This window comes from Muntiacus reevesi, chromosome 8 (genome assembly GCF_963930625.1).
Source record: "Muntiacus reevesi chromosome 8, mMunRee1.1, whole genome shotgun sequence".
NCBI lineage: Eukaryota > Metazoa > Chordata > Mammalia > Artiodactyla > Cervidae > Muntiacus > Muntiacus reevesi.
This window is the reverse complement of record NC_089256.1, coordinates 5,273,455-5,298,573: the sequence shown is the minus strand read 5'-3', so window position 1 is coordinate 5,298,573 and position 25,119 is coordinate 5,273,455. Positions and strand designations below refer to the sequence as shown.

The 25,119-nt window shown below is 39.5% G+C and overlaps 1 long non-coding RNA gene across 1 annotated transcript; it reads right to left on the bottom strand.

Moving 5' to 3' along the window:
- Positions 1–13,720: 13,720 nt before the first annotated feature.
- Positions 13,721–24,887, bottom strand: LOC136173232 (uncharacterized). The gene is made up of 3 exons (XR_010664191.1): positions 24,760–24,887; positions 20,535–20,877; positions 13,721–15,335 (listed from the first exon to the last, which is right to left on the bottom strand). It is a non-coding gene; the product is annotated as an uncharacterized lncRNA (long non-coding RNA).
- Between the last annotated feature and the right edge of the window lie 232 nt (positions 24,888–25,119).

The window sequence follows — 25,119 nt, the reverse complement described above, 5'->3', positions numbered from 1 at the left end:
GTTTTTTTCATTTGGACATATTTTTCAGGTTTAGATGTTCCTTTTATTTCTTCTTTTGTATCTTTCTTTCCTCTCATTAAAATTCCTTAAAGTATTTATGATTGCTATTTTAAAGAATGTGTCTGCTAATACTATTATCTATTTCATGGGTTTATTTCTATTAATTAATTGCATTCCTAGTAATTTTTTACTTTATTTTCATGTTATTGGGGGTTTTAGTTTTCCTCTAAAGAATGCTGGCCTTTTTGTGTGGCACAATTATTCATCCATTTGAGTTTCAGTAGTTTTGTTTATGAGATACTAGTCTAGCCTTAGGGCTTCCCAGGTGGCTCAGTGGTAAAGAACCTGCTTATAATGCAGGAGATGCCAGAGATACGGGTTCAATTCCTGGGTCGGGAAGATTCCCTGGAGGAGGGCATGGCAACCCACTCTAATATTCTCACCTGGAGAATCCCATGGACAGAGGAGTCTGGCGGGCTACAGTCTATAGGTTGCAAAGAGTCAGACGTGACTGAGCACAGCACAGCACAGAGCAGCCTTAAAACGGACATAACTTAGCCTGTTACTAAGGTAGCATCCTTTCGGGGGTCTCTGCCAAATTGACTGTTTACTAATGTTTCTACATTTGGCTGGTCTGATCTCAAATATATCCCAGGCCTATCCATGCTCTCCCTTCTTGCTTTTCATCCTGAAAAATGCCTCCAGTTAGAAAGGTGGAGTGATTGCAAGACTCACTTAAGTGCTTTTCCTGCTCTTTAGGATCACAGCTTCGTGCTGCCAAAGTCTGAAGATAATTGTTCCTATATATTCTCCAATTATTTAATTGTTTATGGTGTGCCAGTCTGAAATAAAACTCGCTTTATTTCTTTTTTGTCTTTTTGTTGTAAAATAAAATAAAGCTACAGAAAAAAAAATGAAGCTTATGAATCATAATACTATAAGGTTAAACAGGGCTTCCCCTTGTAGCTCAGTCGGTAAAGAATCTGCCCGCAGTGCAGGAGACACAGGTTCGACCCCTGGGTGGGGAAGATCTCTTGGAGAAGGAAACGGCAACCCACTCCAGTGTCCTTGCCTGGAAAATCTCATGGAGAGAGGAGGCTGGTGGGCTGCAGTCCATGGGATCGCAAAGAGTCGGGCACGACTGAGTGACTAACACTTAAGGTTAAACAACTGCTATGGTTTCAAGTTTTGTGTACCCACCAAAATGTATATGTTGAAATTCTAACCCCTAAAGGTGACGGTATTAGTAAGCAGTGCCTTCGAGAGGTACTTCAGTCAGGATGGTGGAACCCTCACAAATGGGATTTGATTAGTGCCTTATAAAGGAGGCAACAGAGAGCTCCTTTCTGCCTTCTGAGAACACAAGGGAAAGTTTGTGACCTGGAAGAAGGTCCTCACCCAGCCATATCAGCACTGTGATCATGGCCTTGAGCCTCCAATACAGTGAAAAGTAAGGTTCTATTGTTTATAAACTACCCAGTTGCGGTATCACGCTACAGCAGACCAGTCTACGACAATACTTTTGTAACCACCACCCTGGCCAAGAAGTAGAAATCGGCTAGCCATTGTCAAAATCTCTCTGTGTGCTCTTTCCCTCTCACAGCCCCCTCCCACCCATATCTAGTATCCCAACTTTTATAATATTTGTATCCTTGGAGTTATTATGGTTTTTCACTCACCAAAGTGGGCACCCGTAAATATTCACCCATTTTTGTTAACTTGAATTGTCTTGTAAGTCTCTTTTTATATACAGGTATTTCATTCATTGCTTTCTTTTCTTTACTACTTACCTGCTGGAAAACCAAGCTGTTTGTCCTGTCCAGTTTCTTACTGACTGAATTTTGCTGATTATGTATTCATGGTATAATTCAAATGTTCTATTTTTTCTATTTCTTGCAAATTCTCTTCAGGATCCAGAAGTTGATAAACTATCTTTTTATCCCTTTGGTAAGACTGTAATTTTAATCTGAAAGCCCTTATAGCTGTTTTCATTCAATTTTGATATTGGCAGCCACTTACTTTCAACATCTGAATTCACTAATTCATTCAAGTTTGCAAAATAGTGATATCCTAATGTTTTTATTAACTTAAATAAGTTTACAAGAAGACACAATCTCATTCCTATTTATCAAGTGGTATGGTTCATTTAGACAGGGTGACATGAATGCTGCTTTCCTTTCATCTGCTTTTAAGACAGTGATTTGGGACTATAATAGTTTCCTATGGCTGCTGTAACAATTTACCACAAACCTGATGCTTTAAAACAACATATATTTATTCCCTTACGATGCTGGAGGCCAGAATGCTGAAATGACTCTTAGGGGACTAAAATCAAGGTTTCAGTAGGGTTTCACGTTCACTTCAAAGGCTCTAGGTGAAAACCCCACATCCAGGTCCTACCTCCATCTTCTCTCTTTGACAATGTTTCCATCATGGCTTTATTTCTATCTGTAGTCAAATCTTTCTCTGCCTTCTACAAGAGAATACTTATGATAAGTTTAAGACCCACCTGGATAACTGAGGATAATCTCCTCATCCCACTATTCTTAGTTACATCTACAAAGACCCTTTTTCCATGTACAGTTAAAAACTGTACATCTTTGGAGATTTACCACAGTGACAATGAAATCTTCAAAAAATGTTATTTAATATTATTATGAACTTGCAAGTTTAAACATGCTTGATTGGCTTCAATTCATTGTAAGTTTTCTACAAACTGTGGCCAATTAGAGCCTCAATTTGATTTCTGAATCCTTGTGACATGACCCTTGTAGTTTTTTAAAATTGTTTCTCTGTTATAAATACTTCAAGATATTCTAGTATATTTTCTACTGTAGACCTGGAATCAGTCATATCCTGAAAGTTTTATGGTTTCCTTTAAAAGAAAATAGTATTTCTAAAGAATAGTCTGGAAGCTAGGGTTGCTATTTGCACTGGTGATTTCTTTTCTCCTGGGATTTTTCAGACTCAGGACTACAGGGTTTTTATGTAACCTTTTTTGTTTTACATCTTTCCACACTGACAATCTTCATTCTCATGGTCACAAGTAATGATAGATTTAGAATATATCATATTGCTCATTTGTTTTATCCTACTTATTTTATCTCACATCTTATATATGTTGTTCCATGTCTTCCTGCATAAAACATTTCTGTTAAAAAATCTGATGGTAATGTTGATGCCCTTATGAAATACGTGTTCTTTTGGTTAGACTCCCAATGATTTCTTTCTTTTTGTTTGTTTAAGTCCAATACCTTTACTAGAATACTTCTTGGTCTAGTTGCTTTGGGTTGATATTCTCAGGTAACAGGGTGTTCCTTTAATGTATATTTCACAGTAATATTTTTCAGCAAGCTTTTAATCTTTGTTCTATTCCCTAGATCTTATTTTTTCTTTCTTTTATGTATTCCTATAACTGTATGATATATCTTCTTTTTATAACTTTAATATTTGTCATTATCCTTCAAATCATTTTTATTTCTTCATTTGTTTTTAAAGATTTCCTCCCTTGGATCTATTTCCTATAAGGCATTATTTGTTGTATTTGGTTTTGTGTATGTGTGTGTGTTATGTGTTTTTTCTTCTAATTTATTCTTCAGTTCTGAAATATTTTTTCTTTTCTGAGTTCTATTCGCTAGTTTCTGACTTTTTCTAATTTTTACTGTTTTTTCATATCTTGGGCCTTTTCACTATGCAACATTGTCTCAATTCATTTTGAAATGTTACATTTCAATTTGCATACAAGGTGAGCATGTCTTTCTAGTGTTTTCTTTGACTGCAGGGTTATTCTGCTTTTTACTGTCCTCTTATAGTTACTTGTATGTTATTTGACATCAGTAGCTTTCCAATGCTCATTTTTACATGGATTTAATTTGCATGACTTCTTGGATTTGGTCCAGATAGCTTTTCTAACTTCTCACAAACTCTGTTTTCTATGTTTTTTTATAGTAGTAAAACTATAATTGCTTTCTTGGTGTAGTTAGCAGCTCTATTTCCTTGTCTATTTTATCTGGATCTTTTTTTTTCCTTTGTCCTAGTTGTTCCTATGGTGAACAATTTTTTTTTCCCCCAGTTCAGCAGTTTCTCTTCAGTATGAGACATGTGCTTGAAGGGCACCCTAGTGTCAGTTATGAGAATTTATGAAAATGGGCCGGCTCTAAGACTTAGTTCTGATTACTGGAACATGCTAGACCTCTCTCAGTTTTAGCTGCTGTTCTCAAATTGAACTGCCATGATTCCCAGTGAATAAGTTTTAGTTTATGTGGAGTTTTTCTCCTCAAGTCCATCAGATGCCCCATGGCTTCACACTGCTTTCCCCTACATAGACACTGATCAGACACAGGTCTTGTGGTTATTGATGGCTATTCTCACCTGCTTGTATTCTCAGGTTTGTGAGGATAGTCTGTTGTCTTTTTTGCAAATATTGTTCTTAGCTTTGTTAATCTAGCTGCAGTGTCTTTTAATGTGGGAATTCAAAAGATCTCAAACATGTTATGTCTCCACTACCATTTTCTCAGAATCCTACAGTTATTTAAATGAGATTCCTTAATATAAAAGTTCATTAGATATTAAAGTACCAAAAGGCATAAGAAAAAGCCTTGACTATTACAGGGCTAGAAACTGTAGGAAATAACTACCATATCTAGATCTGGAAAACTAAAGAAGTGTTTACTACTTGGCTGGTGCTGGCATTTCTGAGTTCAGATGAAGGGACTCATGGAGTTGGGATCCAGCCCTAAGAGAAGCCAGAGCTACAGTGGTGTTGGTTCCCCTGAGTGGGCATATTCAGGTTGGTATTTGAAAGACTGCAAAACTACAGTCAACTGCTGCTGTGACGAGGAAATGTTACTACCAAGTGAAGCTTTACTGTGCTTGTGCTTACTTGCTCCGTCATGTCTGGCTCTTTACCACCCCATGGACTGTAGCCCACCATGCTCCACTGTCCATGGGGATTCTCCAGGCAAGAGTACTGGAGTCTGTTGCCATGCCCTCCTCCAGGGGTTCTTCCCAACCCAGGCATCAAATCCAGGTTTCCCATATTGCAGGTGGATTCTTTACTGTCTGAGCCACCAAGAAAGCCTATGAATACTGGAGTGAGTAGCCTATCCCTTTTCCGGGGGATCTTCCTGACCCAGGAATTGAACTGGGGTTTCCAGCATTGCAGGTAGATTCTTTACCAGCTGAGCTTCCAGAGAAGCCCTGAAGTTTTATTAGGGTGATGCTAATAGGAACAAGAAGCAAATGGTATGAGAAAGAAGAGTTTCTTTCCTCCTCCTCTGTCTTGTGATCACCCTTTATTTCCTCTATTGCCAGAGTTTAACAGGGAGCAAGCTGACAAATCAGAAATGCAATTTCCAGAGTTCTAGTTCTAACATCACAAAACAAAATATTCAAGGGTAAATATGAAGCTGAGAGATAGTATCTTAAAAATTGGCTTATAATTGTTATATTCTCTTTGTTAACTGAGCCTTTTATCATTGCATAATCTTTATCTTAATATTTTTTAAATTTTATTTGCTATTAATATTGCCTTTCCTCCATTTGTATGCAGTTGCTTTTCTCTTATCCTATTTCTTATTTCAAACATTTCTTCATTGCTTTGCTTAAATGTGTGTGTGTATGTGTTTAGGAATATGTGGGTAGATTTGTTTTTATCAACTCAATCTGAGATTCTGTTTTATACGTTGGGGAATTTAATCATTTGTGTCATTTATTGCTTTACCTTGCTTATACCTTACCTTGTTTGCATTTTTAAACTTTTTCCTTCTTTCCTTCTAAATATTTCCTTTATTAGTTTTCCTGTCTGATCATTACCATTACTTATCTTTTTCCTCTTTTTTTTTTTCCTCTTTTTAACTTGGAAATTTTATTATACTTTTCCATTCAACTGGTGATTATCATTTTCATTTACCCAAAATGAAATCCATCCATATGAAAGTAAGGGCTTTATGAAAATTTTAAAAAAACAATTAATTTTCTTTTTAGGTGCTCAGTTCCTTCACTGGGTGAGCCATTTAAAACACTTTTATTTCTCCTCTCCTCACCTCCAAACTCCTAGGGTTTATTGCCCTATTTTAATTACGTTTAGTTAGACTCTTATCTTCCCTGGCTCAGACAGTAAAGAATCTGCCTGCAATGCAGGAGACCCGGATTCAGTCCTTGGGTCAGGAAGATCCTCTGGAGAAGGAAATGGCTACCTATTCCAGTATTCTTGCCTGGAGAATTCCTCAGACAGAGGAGCCTGGAGGCTACAGTGCATGGGGTTGCAAAGAGCTGGACACGACTGAGCAACTAACACTTCCGCTTTTCACTTTCAGAGTCTATTATCAGTGTAGTCTTGCAGTATATGCCATGTCTATTTCAGGAACTGACCATTAAGACTCATATTATACATACCCAGCCTGCATTTCTGTTTAGAGTTCTCTTCAGGTAACAGACATGTCAGAGTTCATCACTCTTTCATTTAGTCCATCTTCCTGTCCTGAGATCTATATTTTTTTGTTTGTTGCTTGATTACAGTCCTTTCCTTTACTATTTATTTGTACTACTGATATATTCTACCAATCTTCATGTATTTCCAAACAACTTTCTTTGAAATTGACAATTAAATGATATCTTAGTTATTTGATCATAGTCCTTTTTCTCCATATAAATGATACTTAATTTCCCTCTTGCTTCTAATGGTGTAAATAAAAGGTGATCTGATTGTTTTGCCTTAAAGATTTATTCTTTTTCCAAAGAAGGCAGATTTTTTTTATCCTTGGAACTTAGAAGTTTAACTAGATTATTTCTAATATGTCCATAACAAGATACTATTAAAAGTCAGAACGTAAAGAAAGTTGAAATTTCAACAAAATGATAGATCCTTAAGATATTAATGAGTAGATTCTATGATCCTTCCTAATTGTATGATATTGGCACATTTTTCAGGGAGACATTTTGTTTGCTAACTTGTGACTGCCAATATTTCCTTTTTCAGGGTCAGTGACGTCCTTTCTTCGCTTTTGCCTATAATGTACTTCCTGGAATTGGGCTTTCATTGTGCTACTGTTTAAAGTAAACCATGATAATTTTATGTATTAAGAAATCAGTTATGATTGCTTTGCTATAGCTGATGGGAACTCCTCTCCTTTTCTGCAATGTCATTCTTAGTAAATAACAAAGTCTTATTTAAAATTTTAAGTCTATAGTCTTATTTTCTACAACGTCTTCCTTCATCAATCATGGCTGAGTGGGACCTTTTATTCTGCAGATCTTTCTCTAGTTCAGGAACTTTTTTTTTCTATACAAAAATTTTTTTATATGAAGTACTACTCCATCTTTTTGCTTCCTCCCTTCGGAACTCCTGTTACTCACTGTTGGGTCTTCTGTGTCTTTCCTTTTTCTGACCTTGCCTTTTACACTTTCTATCCACTTTTATTTTCGTTCTGTGCTCAATTTTCCTCCATTTGACATTTTATACTACTAATTCTGATATATGCTTTACATGCTGAAGTTTTTTTTTTTGTTGTTGTTGTTTGTCTTTTTTATGTACTGAGCTTTAAAGTTTGAAAATCACAATTCAAATCTTTATGCTTGGATACAGTTAATGTGCTCCTACAATTTTCTGGCTGAAGATGCAGGCCTGAAATGAGCATATAAACTCAGTAGAAATGAAGAAGGAATAATAAACTGTGTTAGTTTTCTGAGACTGCTGTAACAAAATTCCACAGACTGGGTGGCTTAAGCAACAGACATTTATTTTCTCAAAGTTCTGGAGGCTGGATGTTTAAGATCAAGGTGCCAGCAGTACTGATTTCCTCTGAGGCCTATCTCCTTGGTTTGCGGGTGGTAGCACTCTCACTACTTCTTCACATGGTCTTGTCTCTGTGTGCACACTCCCCGGTGTCAAGTTTTGTGTCCAAATTTCTTCTTCTATAAGAGTAAATGACTTATGCCCAAAATAGCATCTCTTTTGTCCAGAAAATCATGCCTGGTTCTCTTTCTCCAAGGATCCCTTACCTTAACTGTTTCACTTTGTCAGAACCACTCCCAGAACACCAGTCAGATTAGCTTAGGACCATGCTTATGCCTCATTTTAAGTTAATTATTGCTTTAAAGACCTTATTTCCAACTATGATTATACTTTGAGGTACTGGGGATTAGGATTTCAATATATAAACTTCTGGGAAACACAGTTCAGCCCATAACAACTATCATTGTAAAAGTAGATATTTGTTGGTTATTCATATCGACTAACTCTTGTATCACCTAGGTTTCCAATAATTCAATTCTGACACCAACTCCCAGAGTTAGCACCAGGATCTACAAGTGTCTCAGTTCCACAAGAGACACCCCTTCTTGAAATTCTGGCCAAAAACGATGTGCAAAAGCTACTCACATCTCTACTCAGCAGATTAAATATCAAAGGTTCCCTCAATCCTCTTCATAGGTTTGGTAGCTCACCAGAACAACTCACAGAATTAAAAAAAAAAAAAAAAGCATTTACTTATGACTACTGGTTTATTATAGAAGATATAATTCAGCTACAGTCAAATGGAAGAGGTATGTAGGGCAACATATGGCAGCAGTGATGTGAAACTTCAGTGCCTTTTCTGCGTGCATTAACCCCAGCACCTCAATGAGTTTATCAAATGAACAACTCTCCAGATTCCATCCACTAGGGGTTTTTAAGGAGGTATCATTATATGGGCATGATCGATTAAGTTACTGAAAACTTGTAAATACCCAGTCACCAGCCCCTCCCCCTTTCTGAAGGTTGGAGGGTAGGACTGAAAGTATAAGCAGATAGCATAAGGGGTCCCAGCGAGAGAGAACCAGGCAAGGCTTTGTAAACATGTGAGAAGCCATTTTTGTCCTAAGCAATTTTGTGATCTAAGCCTGGCCACAATACTTGCTCTTGACAAGGCCTATTACAGGAAGGGAGACCCGTTCCAGGCCCCAAACGGGGCTCTGGTCTAACACTTGGAAATGAGTCGTCTCAGGAGATACATGTGCTGACAAAGCAAGAGAGTTTATTGGGAAGGGGACCCCAGGCAAAGGGCAGTAGGCACTCACCCAGAGGCAAGTCTATGTAGTTTTCAGGCAACAAAACGGCCAAGCTTCTAATCATGGTGTCAGGTAGGTAGAATAGGAAAAAGGAGTCCAAATCAGCAGGGGCTAAAAGACAAAGGAAGGGGAAAGTCCGAGGAAATGGAACAAAAGAGAATCCAGGGACATGAGTGATAACTTCAGGTCAAACAAACACACCCCTTCTTGGCTAGCCCAATTTGCATAGGGCAGGCTCAGGGGGGAGGAGACAAAACGTATAAAAACAGGAAGTCAAGACAGATTGAGGCCTCTCCTTTTGGGTTGGCCCACTTTCATGCCTCAAGAGTGTACTATCCTTTGCTTGCCAAATAAAACTGAGCTGTAACCAAGCTGTAATACTGGTCTGCCATTTCAAATCTTTGCAGATGTGAGACAGAACCAAGGAAATTACACAGTCCCCCGACAACGGACTGGCCTTTCTGGTGACCAGACCCCATACTGAAGTGATCTAAAGCCCTGCTTATCACTAAAGAAGTTTCAGAAATTTTAGTTCTGTGTGAGGAACTAGAGACAAAGACCAAATATTTGTTTATTTCACTACATTTATGCAAAAAGGTAACAAATTGGACTACAAGATGCTTCTGAATCACTGATGAATACAAACTGGGGAAAATGCCATCTAAATATTATAATATGTCTACCTTTTAAGAGGTTAAATTTACCTTTAGATTATTTCTTTGCTCTAAGAAAGCCACAAAGTGGCCCGTAAAGTAAATGTAAATCAAGTCATCAATCTATTGTTCCTGGGAAAACCTCAAGAATCTTGAGTGTAAATATCTTAGAACAGCTCAGTTTTGTTTTGTGAAGCAAATGTATCTAGGTATCAGGTTTCTACAGGTTTTTTGGCTTCTTTGGGGAAAATGTCCTTTCTGTTAGGATTTGGATTGCCCTGTGTATTAATTTTGTCCTTTTTTCTTGAGCAGTTGTAGGAACTCTCGTGTTGTAAAAGGAAAAAGTCTAAGAATAGAAAGCTGATTGGAAAGGTGACACTAGAAATCAGTGCAAACTCAGCCAACTTTAGGGACCAAGCAAGTGACATAAATGTGTCTGAAACTGTTCTTTCTAAAACTGTATTTAGTGGTAAATAATTTAGTAGTAAAGCTAGAAAGTTTGTGCCTTCTCCAGGAATGTGATTTCAAGAAAAATTTTTTTAAACACTCTGAAGTTTTAGTTTCCACCTATGGTGGAATAAGAGGAACCAGATTTTAACCTCCTGCCATAAAAAATAGGGCTTCCCAGGTGGCTCATTGATAAAGAATCCATCTACTAATGCAGGAAATGCAGGTTTGATCCCCGATTGGGAAGATCCTCTGGAGGAGAAAATGGCAACCCACTCCAGTATTCTTGCCAAGATAATCCCATGGGCAGAGAAGCCTGTCAGGCTACACTCCATGGAGTCACAAAGAGTCAGGCATGACTGAGTAACTGAGCACATGCATGCATAAGGAATAGAAAACTGGACAAAATATATGAATCAAGAGTTTCAGATTATGGACAATGTCAGCAGAGGACAATGATCAATGTCCCTGTCAAAAAGAAAAAAGAATTCATTTGAATCAGTTCTAATGAGATGGATGAAACTGGAGCCCATTATACAGAGTGAAGTAAGTCAGAAAGATAAAGAACATTACAGTATACTAACACATATATACGGAATTTAGATAGATGGTGGCGATAACCCTATATGCAAAACAGAAAAAGAGACACAGAAATACAGAACAGACTTTTGAACTCTGGGGGAGAACGTGAGGGTGGGATGTTTTGAAAGAACAGCATGTATACTATCTATGGTGAAACGGACCACCAGCCCAGGTGGGATACATGAGTCAGGTGCTCGGGCCTGGTGCACTGGGAGGACCCTGAGGAGTCGGGTGGGGAGGGAGGTGGGAGGGGGGATCGGGATGGGGAATACATGTAACTATATGGCTGATTCATGTCAATGTATGACAAAACCCACTGAAATGTTGTAAAGTGATTGGCCTCCAACTAATAAAATAATATTAAAAAAAAAAAAAAAAAAAAAAAAAAAGAAAATATGAAAGATAAGTCCTATTTTGCCCAAGCTTATTTCTGGAGTTTCCAGGCTGCATCATATGAAAGGGTACTGAAACAGAAATTAGCAGTCACTCTAAGTGAGGAAACAGAGTTTGGTGTTTAAGGATGTCAAGTATTCTATAATCTGCAAGATATAATGATGCTGAGGAGAAATAATAATGAATAGAAAGCACTTCAGAGATCTCTAGAAAGCTGACCTACAGTCTTCCTGAGGATTAACCTGCATATTAAGCTGTGACTTTTAAAAAATCTGTGGAATTTCAAAGTAATTTTTAAAATAATTTTTTTCTTAGTATTTTCTCTGAAATTTCCTTTGCAATTACTTCAAGTTTTAAGAGAAAACAATGTAAAAACAATTGCAATTCATTGGTAGCCATTTTGGAAGAAACAAACATTCCCAACAATTAATAAATGACTATTCATGTTATGATTTAATGATTTTTACAGGAAAATGTTTACTATTTACTATTAGTCATTGCTTTACGACTGATGGTGAGCTAGTTTTTCTCTCCTAATATTAGAGATTACTGTTTTCTAAATTATTTTTCATTTTCTACAGCTCTATACTAAGTGCTACTGTCTTAAAGACTTGGGAATCAAAACCTTACCTAAAAAAAGAAGTAAAATCTGCCCTTGGCAATTTCCTGACTGTTTAACGGTTAGACTGGAGACTTTCACTCCCAGGGTCTGGGTTTGATCCCTGATGTGGGAACTAAGATCCTGTAAGCCATGCGGCACAGCCAAAAATAAAATAAAATAAAATCTGTCCTTACGTAGAGTTTAAAGCTTCTTTTAAAATAAATTCTAGAACTTCAATTACTGTATTTACCACTAGGTCTGCAAACTGATAGCTGTATTTAAGTGCTACCTTATGTTAGAACGGGCTTCCATAGTGGCTCAGATGGTAAAGAATCCGCCTGCAATGTGGGAGTCCTGGGTTTGATCCCTGGGTTGGGAAGATCCCCTGAAGAAGGGAATGGCTACCCACTCCAGTATTCTTGCCTGGAAAATGCCATGGACAGAGGAGCCCAGCAGGCTACAGTCCATGGGGTTGCAAAGAGTCAGACACAACTGAGTGACTTTCACTTTCACTTATGTTAGAATAATGTAACACCTATAAAAACATACATTATTTTGACATTTCGGTTTAATCCACTAAGTTGCTGTTTTTAGTTGGTCAATAAATTCTAGCAATCCTGTTATCATTAATTAGATCCCTTTTTTTTTTATATTTTACTTATCTATAATTATTAAACTTCTATTTTCTAAGAAGCAGGCAAATCTTCAAGGAAGCTGATTTATAATAAAGGAATATGTAATATTTCTAATCCCTTTGATGTGATTTAAAATTTTAATTCTTGACTTTGAAATTGAGCAGGATCCTGCTGGGCCCTCCTGGGTACAAAAGCCCCTCCATGTCTCCTGTTTGTTGTTTGCAGAAAAAGGCTTTAATCTCCTAGGCCTTCCTTGAGTTCCAAAGAGCAGGGTCAAATAGTTACTAATTAGGGAAGTGAGAGAATACAGAAAAAAAGGAAAAGCAGTAAAGGAAGAAAAGTAATGATAGTGGAAAAAAAAGAGACCTAGTTTTCCCTCAAAGGATACACCTAACAATCTGATGCATATCTCCCTGTTGGTCCATAGAAACTAAGAACCCCCTACCCAAGTGGAAGAAGGTGACTACATGCTGACCACAAGCACACAGACCCCTGACAGGTTGGAACCATAAAGCTGATGGTTGAGATTCCTGAAAGGTCATGCTGTTACCTCACCACTAACCAATTAGAAGAAAGTCCAGGAGTTGAAACCCTCATCCCATTGCCTTTAAAAACCCTTCCATGAAAGCCACTGCGGGGTTGGGTCTTTTGAACACAAACAGCCCTTTTTCCTTGCTTGTGTCAGTCGCTTGCTCAGTCATGTTCCACTCTTTGTGATCCCATGGACTGTAGCCTGCCAGGCTCCTCTGTCCACAGGATTTTTCAGGCAAGAATACTGGAATGGGTTGCCATTTTCCTCCTCCAGAGGATCTTCCCAACACAGATTAAACCCATGTCTCCTGTGTCTCCTGCACTGCAGGATTCTTTACCTGCTGAGCCATCAGGGAAGCCCTTCGCCTTGCTTGGGGCCCTGCAAATAAATATTGTACTCTCCTTTACCACAACCTACTAGTGTCAGTAGGTTGGCTTTGCTACAAGGCAGGCAAGTGGACACAAATTAGGTTCAGTAACAACTTCTCAAAAAATAACTAGAGCTTTACTATTTCCTAGAAGACAAAAAAAAGAAAAAAGCCCTCAATCTGTCAAATTGGATAGACAGGTGAATCAGTTATATTTCTATTTTGAACTCATAGCTCTACGGGCCACACTCTACAATTAGATTATACCAGATGATAAGACATCTCTTCAGTTAGTTTCTGTGACGTAGAGTTTTTTTTTTTAATTTTTATTTTATATGGAAGTACAGCCAATTAAGAATGTTGTGATAGTTTCAGGTGGACAGCAAAGGGACTCAGCCATATATATAATGTATTCATTCTCCCCCAAACTCCCCTCCCACCCAGGCTGCCACATATCATTGAGCAGAGTTCCCTGTCAGACAGTATGTCCTGTTGGTTATCCATTTTAAATATAGCAGTCTGTACATGTCCATCCCAAACTCTGTAACTATCCCTGTCCCCCACCCTGGGTAACTGTAAGTTTGTGAGTCTGTTTCTGGTAAATAAATAAGTTCATTTGTGTAATTTCTTTTTAGATTCCACATATAAGAGACGTCATAGGACATAATAAGAAATACATATTTAGCCTCTGGTTCCTGGCCCAAATCTAAACACTTGGCAGACAGCAATGTGTGCACCTTTTGTTATAATACTTGATCTCTTGTCCTCAGTTCCTTAAATCACTCCAGAGCCATCAAGGTGAAGATATCTTATTCATAACAAGCCCCCTTCCCCTACAGCTGGTTCTATGTTAATGAGATGACTTTTGGAGAGCACCTAAGGATGCTGCTGGCTGCCAGGGGAACCAATTCAAACAGAGAATTAGAACTTTCAGTCCCACTCTGTCCTAGGGGAGAGGAAAGAAGAAAGGGACTGGAGGTTGAACCAATCACCTATGGCCGACAAAAGTTTAATCAACTGTGACTATGTAATGAAGTCTCCACAAAATTTTAAAAGGATGGGTCAGAGAACTCCTGGGTTGGTGAACAGGTAGAGAGTCAGGACAGTGACACACTCAGGGAGGGCATGGAAACTTTTGAGTCCTTTTCTGATACCTTGCCCTATGCATCTCTTCTATTTTGCAGTTCCTGAGTAATATTCTTTTATAATAAAACAATAATATAGTACATAAAATGCTTCTCTGAGTTTTTTGAGCCACTTTAGCAAATTAACCAAATCCAAGGATGGCATATGGTGAGAAGCATAGGTGATAACCTAGACTTACAACTGGCTTCTGAAGTGGGAGTGGGAGTCTTGTAGGACTGACTTCTTAACCTATAACCCAAGGAGTGGGTCCTGGGAACCTCTGATTTGTAGCTGGTCATCAGAAGACCAGGTAACAACCTGGGCTCACAATTTTCTTCTGAACTATAGGGCAGTCTTGTGGGACTGAGTCCTTAATCTGTGGAATCTAATACTGTCTCCAGATACATAATGTCAGAATCAAGTCAAATTGTAGGACGTCCAGCTGATGTCAGAGAATTGCTGATGTGGGGAATGCCCTCCCACATACATACACCCCACACATAGGAATTAGTGACAAAAGCTTTAGGTCCCCAAAATGGGAATTCTTAATTATTTGCCTAAATGGTTTATAAACTGTTTTATAAGGAAAAAAACAAAAACATACATCAAGCACATAATTTTGAATACTAAATACACATTATGATACTCAAACACAAGGCATAAATAGGCTTCCTCAGCTGCGGCTGATCTTTATATAATGGGCACAGCAATTAGGCTGGAGACTACTCAGATATTTTACCTATATGTGTGGTTTCCATGAAGGGATCTTTACTTAGAAGTCCTAGCTAATGCTTCTGGGTAAGCATTAGCTACCCAGAAGATGCTGTCGCTCTGAAAAGGGCAGCTATGGTTCTCCCAGCTTTTTGGCTTGCTTGCTTAACAGCGAGCATTGGGCTTACAGTTGCTATCATCCAGCAGAGATGGCAGGAACATCATAAGCAGATTCAGGGAACTAGGAGGCACAGAATGTGAGGCTTACTTATGAGGAAAACAGACTATGAAGGAAAAAAGAAGCAAAATTATATTAGTGAACTCTAAAAGAAGTGCTATCAGTGCAAAGATAATGTCTATAACTATAGCTATAGGAACTTCTTGTTTATGGTCCTTTAATATTTACTTAAGTCACATTTCTCACAAACATGTTAATAAAGTTAATAGGTATGTACCTGTCTCTCCACAGAACTCTAAGAACCCAAAACCTCAGAACCTTGTACTTGGTGAAATTAGATAAGGGACACTTCCAGTATGTATGCCAACTCCTAAAAATAGAAAATAATATTAATTTACATAGGTTTTGGTTTAAGTTTTCAATAGATCTTAATACAGGGTAGTAAGTGATCTCTCATTGAAATGCTGTTTTTTGTCTTTGCGTATCTTACTTTCTCTGCTGAAACAAACTGGGGGAATAAAAACCAGAAGTAATAAAAATTTATTAAGAGAAAATGTGCCTCTCTGGATTAGTCTAGTTAAGGTAGAAAATACTTATGTAATATTGCATGTTAATCAGTTCAGTTCAGTTCAGTCACTCAGTCGTGTCTGACTCTTTGCGACCCCATGAATCGCAGCACGCCAGGCCTCCCTGTCCATCCCCAATTCCCGAAGTCTACCCAAACCCATGTCCATCGAGTCGGTGATGCCATCCAGCCATCTCATCCTCTGTCATCCCCTTCTCCTCCTGCCCCCAATCACTCCCAATATTAGGGTCTTTTCCAGTGAGTCAACTCTTCGCATGAGGTGGCCAAAGTACTGGAGTTTCAGCTTCAGCATCAGTCTTTCCAATGAACACCCAGGACTGGTCTCCTTTAGGATGGACTGGTTGGATCTCCTTGCAGTCCAAGGGATTCTCAAGAGTCTTCTCCAACACCACAGTTCAAAAGCATCAATTATTCAGCGCTCAGCTTTCTTTACAGTCCAACTCTCACATCCTTACATGACCACTGGAAAAACCATAGCCTTGACTAGACGGACCTTTGTTGGCCAAGTAATGTCTCTGCTTTTAAATGTGCTATCTAGGTTGGTCATAACTTTCCTTCCAAGAAGTAAGCATCTTTTAATTTCATGGCTGCAATCACCATCTGCAGTGATTTTGGAGCCCAAAAAATAAAGGTTGACACCTTTTCCACTGTTTCCCCATCTATTTCCCATGAAGTGATGGGACCAGATGCCATGATCTTAGTTTTCTGAATGTTGAGCTTTAAGTCAACTTTTTCACTCTCCTTCACTTTCATCAAGAGACTTTTTAGTTCCTCTTCACTTTCAGCCATCAGAGTGGTGTCGTCTGCATATCTGAGGTTATTGATATTTCTCCCGGCAAACTTGATTCCAGCTTGTGCTTCTTCCAGCCCAACGTTTCTCATGATGTACTCTGTATATAAGTCAAATAAGCAGGGTGACAATATACAGCCTTGACGTACTCATTTTTTCCTATTTGGAACCAGTCTGTTGTTCCATGTCCAGTTCTAACTGTTGCTTCCTGACCTGCATACAGGTTTCTCAAGAAACAGGTCAGATGGTCTGGTATTCCCATCTCTTTCAGAATTTTCCACAGTTTATTGTGATCCATGCAATTGAAGGCTTTGGCGTAGTCAATAAAGCAGAAATAGATGTTTTTCTGGAACTCTCTTGCTTTTTCAATGACCCAGCGGATGTTGGCAATTTGATCTCTGGTTCCTCTGCCTCTTCTAAAACCAGCTTGAACATCTGGAAGTTCACGGTTCACGTATTGCTAAAGCCTGGCTTGGAGAATTTTGAGCACTACTTTACTAGTGTGTGAGATGAGTGCAATTGTGCGGTTGTTCCAGCATTCTTTGGGATTGGAATGAAAACTGACCTTTTCCAGTCCTGTGGCCACTGCTGGATTTTCCAAATTTGCTGGCATATTGAGTGCAGCACTTTCACAGCATCATCTTTCAGGATTTGAAATAGCTCAACTGGAATTGCATCACCTCCACTAGCTTTGTTTGTAGTGATGCTTTTCCTTAGAAAGCATGTTAATCAGAATTAATATAAATCAAGAATTGTAAATTGCAGTTGCACTTGAGCTAGTTTGAATTATTCTGACCATGTCAGAAAAACTATGATTCAATGTTCTCAAGGAAAATCATGGTTTTGATGTTTATGAGTTTGAGAAGTCTATTTTTATCCAAGAGCCAACTGGTTGATATTAAACCCATCCTAAAGATACCCGTGCATAATGTCATTGATTTAAAATATAGTAAAAAGAGATTAAAACATTATTGAAACACTGAACAGCTTTTAACTATAAAACCTGTCCTTAAGGTACATCTAATATACATAAATCAGATAATGAACACTAGTTAGTGGAAGAGTTATAGTTAACACTGTCAAGCATTTGAATTTTAGGTGTCAGAATTGAAAACAGGGAGCAGACCCCATCATTTTGTGATGACACAGCTCTTTCAATTAGACTAAAAGTAATAATTATTCATACATTGATAGATAACTACATGTTTCAATAGCTAAATTAAGCTTAGAAACACAAACGTGGCACTGAAGTAAATGGACATGGAAAATTTTACTTGTATTGGGTTGGCCAAAAAGCTTGCTCAGGTTTTTCTTTTTGTATTTATTTTTAACTGGAGGGCATTCAGGTTTTTCCATGAGATGTTACAGAAAAACCTAAAGAAACTTGTTGGCCAATGCAATATCTTTCTCATCCTTTTCCTCTCAACCTTCTTCACCTCAGTAAAATGGTAACTCTTCTAATAGTTTAGGGCAAAAACTATGCATTGATAGCTGATGCTGTTCCTACTCTCATCCAAACCTTGAGTAAATTCTGTTAGATCTGTCTTTGGAATATATCCAGAATATTCTCATCAGCTTTAACCTGGGTCTCCCGCATTGCAGGCAGACTTGTCTGAGTCACAAGGGAAGCTAGCTTCTTTGCTATCAGCTGTCATTTCCAGTTTTGGACTATTACAATAGTATTTAATCCTAAAGTGTTCATTACTTCCATTGTTCATCCCTCCACCTATACAACTACTAATAAACAATCACTTAAATCAGACACTGCTTTAGGTACTTAAGTACACGGAATTGTCTCTTTGGCCTTTCCAAAAGGAATGCCTCTTACCCATCCTAAATTTATTGTGATACATTGTTTCAGGACATAACAATCAGGGGAGTAAACAGTCAATAATGAGAAAATTAGTGACTCAGTAAGGAATCATTTTCTAAATCAAGATTCCAATGCTTTGCTTCTAAACTGGAAAACCTAACTGATATGTCATTTAAAATATTCTGATAAGCCACTCTAAGTAATGATTTTTGGCATACAACACTGAAGGAATAAAAATTATTAAAACACATTACTGTATAACATTTTTTAATTCCTCTCAAATAAACAAGACATTTTGGCCTTTACATCTCTTAAGTTGAAAAAGAGAAAAAGAAGTATATTGAACTTAGTCAGATTACAGCAATAAATAACTCATCCATGAAAACTTTACTTAAATGATAAAAAAATTCAATCTCTTAAGAAATGTATTTCAATAAAGTAATATTTTTATAAAACTCAAAATTGTGACATTTATACTTTGAGCAGAGGTATACTAATAACAGATGTAATGATACAAGGTTTCTTTGAATTGACAAGGTTCATAACATTATAATCACAAGATATGCAATGAGTGTAAATACGCACACTTTTTATGCTGCAGAAAAGAATGCTAAACAATAAAACTTTCATACCTAAAACCTTACTACCTAACAGTAGAATTCTGTAGGTCAGAATTTCTCAATAGCACAACTATTGACATTTTGGGCTGGTTAATTCTTTGTTGTTGGGAATTGCCTTGTACAGTGTAGGATGTTTTGCAATATTCCTGGCCTCTTCCCACTAGATACCAGTCCCGACTCCTTGGTTATGACACCAAAAATGTTTCCAGAGATTTTCCAGTGTGCCCTCTCCCCACCAAGAGGCAATATTCCCTAATTGAGTACCACTGCTACAGGGGACCCATTGATGGATCACCACCACCATGTCATGGTGAAGGGGCTTGAGTAACTCAATGAAGCTATGAGCCATGACATGCAGGGCCACCCAAAACAGATGGGTCATAGAAAAGAGTTCTGACAAAATGTGGCCACTAGGGGAGGTAACTGCAACCCACTTCAGTATTCTTGCCATGAGAACCCCATGAAGAGTATGAAAAGGCAAAAAGATACGAAACTGAAAGATGAGTCCCCAGGTCAGAAGGTGTACAATATGCTTTGGGGGAAGAGTAGAGGGCAATTACTAATGGTTCCAGAAAGAATGAAGATGTTGGGCCAAAGCAGAAATGATGCTCAGTTGTGGATGTGTGTGGTGATGAAACTAAAGTCCGATGCTGTAAAGAACAATATTGCATAGGAACCTGGAATGTTAGGTACTCAATGGACATAAATTTGAGCAAACTGCGAGGTAGTGGGCTTCCCTTGTGGCTCAACTGGCAAAGAATCTGCCTGTAATGTGGGAGACCTGGGTGCGATCCTTGGATTGGGAAGATCCCCTGGAGAAGGGAAGGCTACCCACTCCAGTATTCTGGCCTAGAGAACTCCATGGACTGTATAGTCCATGGGGTTGCTAAGAGTCAGACATGACAGAGAAACTTTCACTTTCACTTCCAGGAGATAGGGGAAGGCAGAGGAACTTGGTATACTGCAGTCCATGAGGTCGCAGAGTCAGCCACAACTTAGTGACTGAACAACAACTATAGGGGATATAATAATGACATAATGTAAAACTTTAATTATCTAAGAGCAAGTTCATTTCTTAAAACTATATGATGGGTATTCCATTCTATTGTTTCCCTCTATTTCTTTACATTGATCACTGATGAAGGCTTTCTTATCTCTCCCTGCTATTCTTTGAAACTCCACACCCAAATGGGTGTATTTTTCCTTTTCTCCTTTGCCTTAAGCTTCTCTTCAGAACAACAGAAAACAACAGAATGTAAAGACTAGAGATCTCTTCAAGAAAATGAGAGATACCAAGGGAACATTTCATGCAAAGATGGGCACCATACAGGACAGAAATAGTATGGACCTAACAGAAGCAGAAGATATTAAGAAGAAGGGGCAAGAACACACAAAAGAACTGTACAAAAAAGATCTTCATGACCCAGATAACTACAGTGGTATGATCACTCACCTAGAGTCAGATGTCCTGGAACACGAAGTCAAGTGGGCCTTAGGAAGCATTACTATGAACGAAGCTTGTGGAGGTGATGGAAATCCAGTTGAGCAGTTTCAAATCCTAAAAGATGATACTGTGACACTGCTGCACTCAATATCCCAACAAATTTGTACAACTCAGCAGTGGTCACGGGACTGGGAAAGGTCAGTTTTCATTCCAATCCCAAAGAAAGGCAATGCCAAAGAATGCTGGAACAACCGCACAATTGCACTCATCTCACACGCTAGGAGTGTTATGCTCAAAATTCTCCAAGCCAGGTTTCAATAGTATGTGAACTGTGAACTTCCAGATGTTCAAGCTGGATTTAGAAAAGGCAGAGGAACCAGAGGTCAAATTGCCACCATCCACATCATCGAAAAAGCAAGAAAGTTCCAGAAAAAACATCTACTTCTGCTTTATTGACTATGCCAAAGCCTTTGACTGTATAGATTACAACAAATTGTGGAAAATTCTTCAAGAGTTGGGAATACCAGACCAACTTACCTGCCTCCTGAGAAATCTGTATTCAGGTCAAGAAGCAGCAGTTAGAACTGGGCATGGAACAACAGACCGGTTCCAAATTGGAAAAAGAGTACGTCAAGGCTGTATATTGTTACCATGCTTATTTAATTCATATGCAAAGTACATCATGCGAGATTCCAGGCTGGATGAAGCACAAGCTGGAATCAAGATTTCTGGGAAAAATATCAATAACCTCAGATATGCAGATGACATGACCCTTTTGGCAGAAAGTAAAGAACTAAAGAGCCTCTTGATGAAAATGAAAGAGAGTGAAAAAGTGGGCTTAAAGCTCAACATTCAGAAAACTAAGATCTTGGCATCTGGTCTCCTCACCTCATGGCAAATAGATGGGGAAACACTAGAAACAGTGAGAGTCTTTTATTTTTGGGGCTCCAAAATTACTGTAGATAGTGACTGCAGCCATGAAATTAAAAGATGCACGCTCCTTGAAAAAAAAGCTATGACCATCCTGGACAGTATATTAAAAAGCAGAGACATTACTTCGCCAACAAAGTTCCGTCTAGTCAAAGCTATGGTTTTTTCAGTATTTGTATATGGATGTGAGAGTTGGACTATAAAGAAAGCTGAGCACTGAAGAATTGATGCTTTTGAACTGTGGTGGTGGAGAAAACTCTTGAGAGTCTCTTGGACTGCAAGGAGATCCAACCAGTTCATCCTAAAGGAAATCAGTCCTGAATATTCATTGGAAGGACTGATGCTAAAGCTGAAACTCCACACTTTGGTCACCTGATGCAAAGAACTGATTCATTTGAAAAGACCCTGATACTGGGAAAGATTGAAGGCAGGAGAAGGGGGACAACAGAGGATGAGATGGCTGGATGCCATCACTAACTCGATAGACATGAGTCTGAGTAAGCTCTGGGAGTTGGTGATGGACAGGGAAGCCTTGTGTGCTGCTGTCTATGGGATCTTAAAGAGTTGGACAAGACTGAGGGACTGAACTTAACTGAACATGGGTATCAAAATACTATGATGTTTAAACCCATTGAATACATTTATAAGAGTGAATTATTGTAAAATTACATTTATAATGTACTGGAAATTACATTACTTTTTATTACTTAAACTTATGGGGAAGAACTTTGGATGTTAGCTCACAATCCATTAGCCAAAAACATTCAGTAGTTTACAGGATAGGTGGGTAATGTACATTCAGTTCAGTTGCTCACTCTTTGTGACCTCTTAGGCTGCAGCATGCCAGGCTTCCCTGTCCATTACATTAACCTTCATTTACTGTTTTTTTCCCCAAACCCTAACATGGCACTTCAAAACACGCTGAGTTTATCTCATATAGCTCTATTAAAAAAAGTCTTTTTTCTTCCTCCTTGAGAAATGTATTAAGTTCTAGAAGACTTTCTTTCTTTGTAAAAGTCTAGAAAATGTAACTGAAAAGAGTATCAGGGTTTTTATTTTTATTTTTTTAGTGTTTTTAAACAAATGTAAAATATTTAATACAAAGCAAGTATTTTTCAAAATTCAACATATACAGCTTAGAAACAATTTTTTACTTCTACTCTACAAATGATGCCTATACAATTTTCAAAGACATGGAGGCTGAGAATGGTCTAAGAACTCCAAAGATCTTTTCTATACAGAGAATCAGTACTTCCTTAATCCTGTTAGTAATCCCCTAGATAGTCTTGGGTGCCTGCTCAGTCGCTTCAGTCATGTCTGACTCTTTGCGACCCTGTGGACTGTACTGCACCAGGCTCCTCTGTCCATGGGATTCTCCAGGCAAGTATACCCGCGTGGGTTTCCATGCCCTCCTCCAGGAATAGTCTTGAGTTATACCTCAATTCTCTCAGCTTAACCACTGGCAAAAATTCCAGTGGAATCATTCATTCTAAATAAAAATATAAAAATGTATGTAGTTATTTTATGGTTTTAAAGCAATTCCACATAAATCATCTAGTATTAATTGAACATATCTCAATGACAGAAGAAAGGATGTTAGGGATAAGAATTTTGCAGTTTAGTAATAACTTGCCCAGTTTACAAATCAGCAGAGATAGCAGCAGAGCTGACATCTCCAGACCAATCACACCAAACTATCAATGAAATCCTCATTGGAGATACTGTTCATAATTCTACATTTTATGAAGTTATGGAATGCTCTGAAAGTAAGGTAAATCAAGTTACTGCCAAAGGCTTCGAAAAATCCTTAGCTCTATCAAACTTTCACTTTGTACAAAGTGGAAGAACTAAAACCGCCCAATTTGTCTGTAGTCAATGTAACATCATTTAAAAGTCACTTCTACCCTGAATATATTTTGAATATATTTATTAATTTTACAAGTATGTTTTTTCCCCCAAAGTGTGAATTCTTATATCAAAACACTGACTACAACAGTACTTCTCGAGTATAGCTCTTCCTTTCACAAGAAAACAATGTTGAGAACACCACACAGAAACCAGTACAGACTTTTCTCATTAAGCCCTTCTAGAGTTGATTTCTACATGCCAGTGAATGGGTCTCCTAAACATCATTGTTCAATCCCTATCATGAACTTGGTTAAAACCCAGATATTTTAACACTGCATGAGGAATCACTTGTCCATGAGAAAAACTACTTATTGAATTACTTTAGCGCTAAAACTGAAAAGCATTATAACTGCATATTTCAGCTACTGTAGAGTCTGGGTTCCCTTAAACTTCTACCAAAATAAGGCGCTGGAGCTACAGATTTCCGAGTTATTTTTGCTGTCGTGGCGTGAAGCTGAGCCAAGATGCAGCTGTGGAGCACCAGGCGGCCCGGGTCCCCATGACTATTGTCACAGCAGCGCGTCGCGGGTCTTGGGGCAGGCCTGAGTCCGAGGGGGGGAAGTGAGGGCCTGCCCGCGCCTAAAGGACCCTCAAGGAAGGCCCTGGGACAGACTCCCCGGAGTTGAACAAAACGCCTTCAGTTGAAGGAAACCGGCTGGGAAAGCTGCCGGGGAGCAAACTAGCTAGCCCCTGCCCCTTCGCAATGGCTAGGGCAGATTTCCCGGCGACGCCAGGCCGCGTCTGTTCTCTCTTCATCCTATTTTGCCTTTGTTATCACGATGCCTCGCAGACTTCTCTTTTCTGGTGCCCACTCAGCTTTAATTTAAGACGCCTTCACAGACGTGACAGATGCCGAAGGTGAAGCCCCTAACAGTCCCTCCACAACTAACACCTTCTCCCACGTTTTCTCCGCCCCCGGAGCGAGCGGCGCGCGGGACCCGGGGAGGCGAGCTCCCGCCGCGGCCTCGCCTCGCCCCGCCCCCGGGCGCGCGCCCCCACCCGTATAAGGCCCCGAGAGCACACCGCCCCGCCTCTCGGCCTCCGCCCCGGGCGCGTCGAGCGGAGGGCAGGGGCTTGCAATAGGCTTCTGCGGCTCCTTTATTTTTTTCCCCTAAGGGGACTGTTTCCACAATGGCAAAAAACAGGTTCCAGTAAAAGGCAACAATCAGAAAAGAATAACTGCTACGAAAAGTATTAAATAATTTCACTACAGGAGCTCGCGGGTGTACCCCGCCTCCAAAAGCTCGAGCTCCGCCCCGTGGAGCAACCCTCCCCCACCCCAAGGCCGCCCCCGGGAGCCCACGCTGACGCCGCCTCGGCCGCGCGCTAGCTCCGCCCCGCCAGCCCCGCCCCCCTGCCCCCTCGCCCTCCCTCTGGAGAGCCAGCGCGCACGAACCGGGGCGTGAGGCGTCAGGGACGCGCGGGCACCTCATCCTTCCCACCTTCCTACACTGTTGCTACTTTTCGGTGTGAGTCATTCCAGCTTCTCTTCCCCTTCCGTGAGTCGCTCCTTTTCTCTTCTCAGAGACCCCGCTCGTCCCGCAGGCGGCCACCTCCGCCGCAGCTCTCGCGCCCCCAGCGAGCAGTGCGCGTGCGCGCACGGCGGACGCGGGCGCGCGGCCGTCGAGCCCCCGCGCTCCCTCCCCCTCCCTCTGCCGTATAACTTGACTGGCTTGGAGGAGGTGCCGCCGGAGTCGGAGGGCGGGGAGCTCGGAGGAGGGAGCCCGAGAGTTGTGGAGACTAGTGACTGGGAGAA